Raw genomic sequence first — 6,000 nt, 5'->3', positions numbered from 1 at the left:
TTAAAACTAAACTATCTAGGTGACCCAATCCTAATTTTCAGTACATTTACCTTGAAGTAAGCTTAAGCCATCCACTAATACCACAGCAAACATTCACTCATCATTGACTCATGTTGGTATCAGGTAAGTACATAACAAAATCTATAAACTCTCTGACTGCATTGATCACTGACCTCATATAATTTTAATGTCATGCTGCCTTAATTAGACCATTAATTTCATTATGCTGATTGAAGATTATAAAATCATCTCATTGTTTCCTTCTGTATTGCCATTGTTGTGTGATAATATCAATGTTATGTCTTCTCTATTGCTCCGCATTTTTCAATTTGCTTTCAATGACTTTTCCAGGGGTTTTAACAATATACAACTGAAGTCTCATTTTTATGTTTTCAATACTTCTGCCTCCACTCTTCTTACCTTGAACATTTTCAATCATGGATCTGAATCCAGAGCCCAGATTTCATTAGGCATTCTAGCCTCAGCCAATTTTGCCATTTGCACTAAGGCATTCCGTTGCAGAAATTCCACTGAGAGATGTTCCAGCACAATGGCTTTCTTGAGCAGTCTCTTGTCTCCACTGCAGAGGAAGGAATTCTAGCTAATTTACAATTATCCACACCCTCAACTGTACTCTACTATCCCAACGCCAGGATTGTACATTATGGGGGCAATGATGGCAACATTCTTAACAGCTATTTTGAACATTTTTGTTTCCAACTTCCAATCAGGAGACAGAGCAAGTTTCAACAATTTAGGTCCTGCACTGTAAATAATTTATATCTGCATCTTACCATTGCACACCTCTTTGTTTCACTACACACCCACCGCTCCTCTGTGGAGGGAGGAGTGCCAAGTTTCGAGCAGTGCACAAAACAGACCATTTCACCTGGTCCCTCAACACCACATTTTTGGTCAAGAAATCACAGCAGTGTCTCCACTTCCTGAGGAAATTGAGGTGAGTGAGAATCCCCCCTCCTCCACCATTTTAACCACTTTTTACAGGAGCACCAGTGAGAGTATCCTCAGCAACTGCATCACCATCTGGTACGGGAATTGCAAGGTATCTGACCGCAAGACTCTACAAAGGATTGAGAGGACTGCTCAGAAGATCATCAGGGTCTCTCTTCCACCCATTAGAGATATTTATCAAGAGCACTGTGTATGCAGGGCCCTTAACATTGTCAGATCCCTCCCATCTGTCTAACAATCTCTTTGAACTCACCCCCCTGACAGTTAGGCAGGAGGTACATTAGCATTAGCACGGGAACTGTTAGGATGGGGAACAGCTTCTTCTCCCAGGCTGTAAGACTACTGAACTCCCTACCACCATCCAGGTCTCATCAAGTATGAAGCGTCATACTGTTTACTTTTTAACACATATTGTATATGTAACTTATTCTTTGTTAATTTGTGGTAATATTACTTTATGTGTTATGTGTGTGAGCTATATGTATTGTGTTCTGCACCTTGTGGTGTTTTTGTCAAAATCATGTTCTCCCAACCTTGAGCACCTAAAGGTCAAATGCCATTCATTCTATTTACCTAGGGAGTTCTCCATAATCCTGACTGCACTTTACATACTATCAGTGGCTAATTATAATCAAGCGCTTGAGATACTGCAAAATGTCATCCTCAAACATGCATCCTGATCAGAATCAGAATCAGAATCAGACTTTAATTGCCAAGTACCTATGCACATACAAGGAATTTACTTCCGGCAGATGTTGTATCTCTGCTCATAACAATAATAATAATAATAAATATAAATGAAAATATAGATTATATCAAATTATAGTCGGGGACTTCAACCAGGCTTGTTTGAAGAAAACCATGCTCAATTACCACCTGCATATAACTTGTAGCACCAGAGGTACCCGCACATGAGACCTCTGTTATACTAAGATAAGGAAAGCCTGCCAGGTCAGAGGCATTCAACTGTGTGACCAAGAAAGTTACAAGAGGTCCAGGTACAATCTCTGGAAAGCCATGGCAAACTAAGGATGCTCGCCAGTTGTAAAATCAAATGACATCAGTGACAATAGGATTTTTCTTCCAGATGAGGTCAATGCCTTCTATGCTTGCTTTGACCATCAAATCATGGAGGAACCATCACGAACTCCCACAGCCCCCAGTGATCCTGTGATTTCAGTCTCTTAAGTCAACATGTGAGCAACCTGCAAGAGGGTGAACTTATGAAAAGCATCTGGCCCAGACAGGATACCTGGTCATGTACTAAAGACCAGTGCTGATCAACTGGCCGGTGTGTTCACTGAGATCTTTAACCTCTTGCTTCAGCAGTCTGAGGTACCCACCTGCTTCAATGCAGAGATACATTGATAGGATGCAGAAGTGGGCTGAGAGGTGGCAGATGGAGTTCAACCCAGAGAAGCGTGAGGTGGTACACTTTGGAAGGACAGACTCCAAGGCAGAGTACAAAGTAAATGGCAGGATACTTGGTAGTGTGGAGGAGCAGAGGGATCTGGGGGTACATGTCCACAGATCCCTGAAAGTTGCCTCACAGGTAGATCGGGTAGTTAAGAAAGCTTATGGGGTGTTAGCTTTCATAAGTCAAAGGATAGAGTTTAAGAGTCGCGATGTAATGATGCAGCTCTATAAACTCTGGTTAGGCCACACTTGGAGTACTGTGTCCAGTTCTGGTCGCCTCACTATAGGAAGGATGTGGAAGCATTGGAAAGGGTACAGAGGAGATTTACCAGGATGCTGCCTGGTTTAGAGAGTATGGATTATGATCAGAGATTAAGGGAGCTAGGGCTTTACCCTTTGTAGAGAAAGAAGATGAGAGGAGACATGATAGAGGCATACAAGATATTAAGAGAAATAGATAGAGTGGATAACCAGTACCTCTTCCCCAGGGCACCACTGCTCAGTACAAGAGGACATGGCTTTAAGGTAAGGAGAGGAAAGTTCAAGGGGGATATTAGAGGAAGGTTTTTCACTCAGAGAGTGGTTGGTGCGTGGAATGCACTGCCTGAGTCAGTGGTGGAGGCAGATACACTAATGAAATTTAAGAGACTACTAGACAGATATATGGAGGAATTTAAGGTGGGGGATTATATGGGAGGCAGGGTTTGAGGGTCGGCACAACATTGTGGGCTGAAGGGCCTGTAATGTGCTGTACTATTCTATGTTCTATGTTCTATGTTGTTCAAGCAGACTTCACTTATACCGGTGCCAAAGAAGAATGTGGTAACCTGCCTCAATGACTATTGTCTAGTAGTACTTAAATCCACTGTGATGAAGTGTTTTGAGAGGTTAGTTTTGAAACATATCAACTCCTGCCAGACAAGTGATTTGGTTCTGCTCCAGTTTTCCTACCGGAGCAACTAGTCCACAGCAGATGCTCATTGGCTCTTCACTCAACCCTAACCCTAGAACATCTGGACAGTAATGATACACACATCAGGATGCTCTTTATCAACTACAGCTTTGTATTCAATACCATCATCCACTGAAAACTAATCAATAAGCTTCAAGACCTTGGCTTCAGTATCCCCTTGTGCAATTGGATCCTTGATTTCCTCACTTGTAGACATCAGTCTGTTTGGATTGGCAACATCTCTTCCACAATCTCTATCAGCACAGGTGCACCACAAGGCTGTATGCTTAGCTTTCCACTTATGACTGCGTGGCTAAGCACAGCTCGAATGTCATATTCAGTTTTGCTGATGACACCCTTGTTGTAGGCAGAATAAAAGGTGGTGATGAATAGGAGGGAGATTGAAAATCTGGCTGAGTGGTGCCATAGCAACAACCTCTTACTCAATGTCTGCAGCAACTAAGGAGCTGATTATTGACTCCAGGAGGGGAAAACCAGAGTTAAATGAGCAAGTCCTCATCAGAGGGTCAACAGCTTTAAACTCCTCGGTGTTATCATTTTGGAAGATCTGTCCTGGGCCCAGCATGGAATTGCAATTATGAAGAAAGCACAGTAGCACCTCTACCCTGAAGAACTCATACTTCTTTAGAAGTTTTCAAAAATACAGCATGTCATCTAAAACTTTGACAAACTTCTATAGATGTGTAGTAAAGAGTATATTGACTGGTTAAAATCACAGCCTGGTATGGGAACACCAATGCCCTTGAAAAATCCTACAAAAAGTGTAGATAAGACACAGTCCATCACAGATAAAGTCCTCCCCACCATTGAGCACATCTACACAGAGCGTTGTTGCAGGAAAGCAACGCCCATCATCAGGGACAGCCCTCACCACTACCCAAGTCATGCTCTCTTCTCACTGCTGCCATGAGGAATAAGGTACAAGAGCCTCAGGACTCACACCACCAGGTTCAGGAACAGTTACTAACTCTCAACTATCAACTTGAACCAGAGGGGGATAACTTCACTCAACTTCACTTGCCACATCATTGAAATGTTCCCACAACAAATGGATTTAGTTTCAAGGACTCTTCGTCTCATTTTCTTAATATTTATTGCCTATTTATTTATAATTTTTATTTATTTCTTTTTGCACTTGCATAATTTGCTGTCTTCTGCACACGGGTCGAACACCCAAGTTGATGCAGTCTTTCAATGATTCTATTATGCATTTATTTAGTATGCTGACAAGAAAATGAATCTCAAGGTTGTATATGATGACATATATGTACTTTGAGAATAAATTTACTTTGAACATTGAACTTTGGTCTGGAGAAACATTGTCTCGATTGGTGATATAAATGTGTTTGGTTGAATGACAATAAACCTGAACTTGAATGAACTCTTGTCTTTCAGCCAAATCCACTGCACTTTTCGGATTGCATTCATTCTCTGATAATTACATTATGTTACTTCATTTGGCATTTGCATTTAATATCTGAAGTTATGCTCCACATCAGGAAGATCTGCTTTTTCTCCAAAATCTCAGAGATTGCCAACATATCAAGGCTTCACATAAATTAGAAATCATTAATTTATTGGCTAGTTATTTTCATTCCAAACCAAATGCTTCTTTTCCATTTTTTAGCTCCATTCTTATTTATCAAATTTGAAAATGCACGCCACTTGGCTCAAGGGCAGCTTCTATCCCACTGTTATAAAACCCCTGAACAAGCCTCTTGTACAATAAAGATGAACTCTTGATCTCACAATATACCTCTTCATGGAACTTGCACCTTATTGTCTATCTGCTGTGCACTTTCACCATAACTGTAACCTTAACACTAGATTTTATACTCCCTTGGTGTTTGTCCTTTTGTATTACCTCAACGTACTTATGTTCTGAACTGATCTGCAAGGATGGCATGAAAAATAATGTTTCTGCAGTTTGGTACATGTGAAAATAATAAACCAATTACCAACTGTAGCCAGGTTTCTCTTTCTACACTCATACTATTATCAATGGAGATGCCTAAGATCTGACTTTGGCCACATTTTATTTCCCATCCAAATACCATCTCTTGGCGGTATCATTTAAAAGACAAATTGCAGGTTCTACATAATCACTAAAATGGTCACCTTCATTCCTTCAAACATCTTATTGCCTACACAGTCCATAGAAACAAACGTTATCAGTTATTCTGACAGAACTTTCCTGCAACTGAATATAGGAAGACTGAAATCCTGAATGGCCTTGATTTCCACGGTGATTACCATTCATCTCTTTTCCCTTCTGCTTTCTTCTCTTCCTTTTATCCACTTCTTTGACTAAGATTTTTATCACTTACTCTCTTATTGGTGCCAGATTTCTCATATCCCTATGAAATCCCCTAAATCATTTCATTACCGCACAGGGTACTATTTACACATTGCTGCACATTCTACGATGCCATTAATAAATAATTCAACATTTGTATGGGTGAAATTATTTCTCACCTAAACATGAATTATTTTAGGGCCACCCATTGGATTTTAAACATCAGCATGATATTATTAGACATTGCAGATTTGATTGCTGCAAGTTCCAGGACATTTAGGACATTTTAAAATAGAATTAAAAGTTATCTTCTTCTCTGCCTACCTCTGAAATTAGAATGCTT

Source organism: Hemitrygon akajei, chromosome 18 (genome assembly GCF_048418815.1).
Source record: "Hemitrygon akajei chromosome 18, sHemAka1.3, whole genome shotgun sequence".
Taxonomy (NCBI): domain Eukaryota; kingdom Metazoa; phylum Chordata; class Chondrichthyes; order Myliobatiformes; family Dasyatidae; genus Hemitrygon; species Hemitrygon akajei.
Note: the sequence above shows the minus strand (reverse complement) of the source record.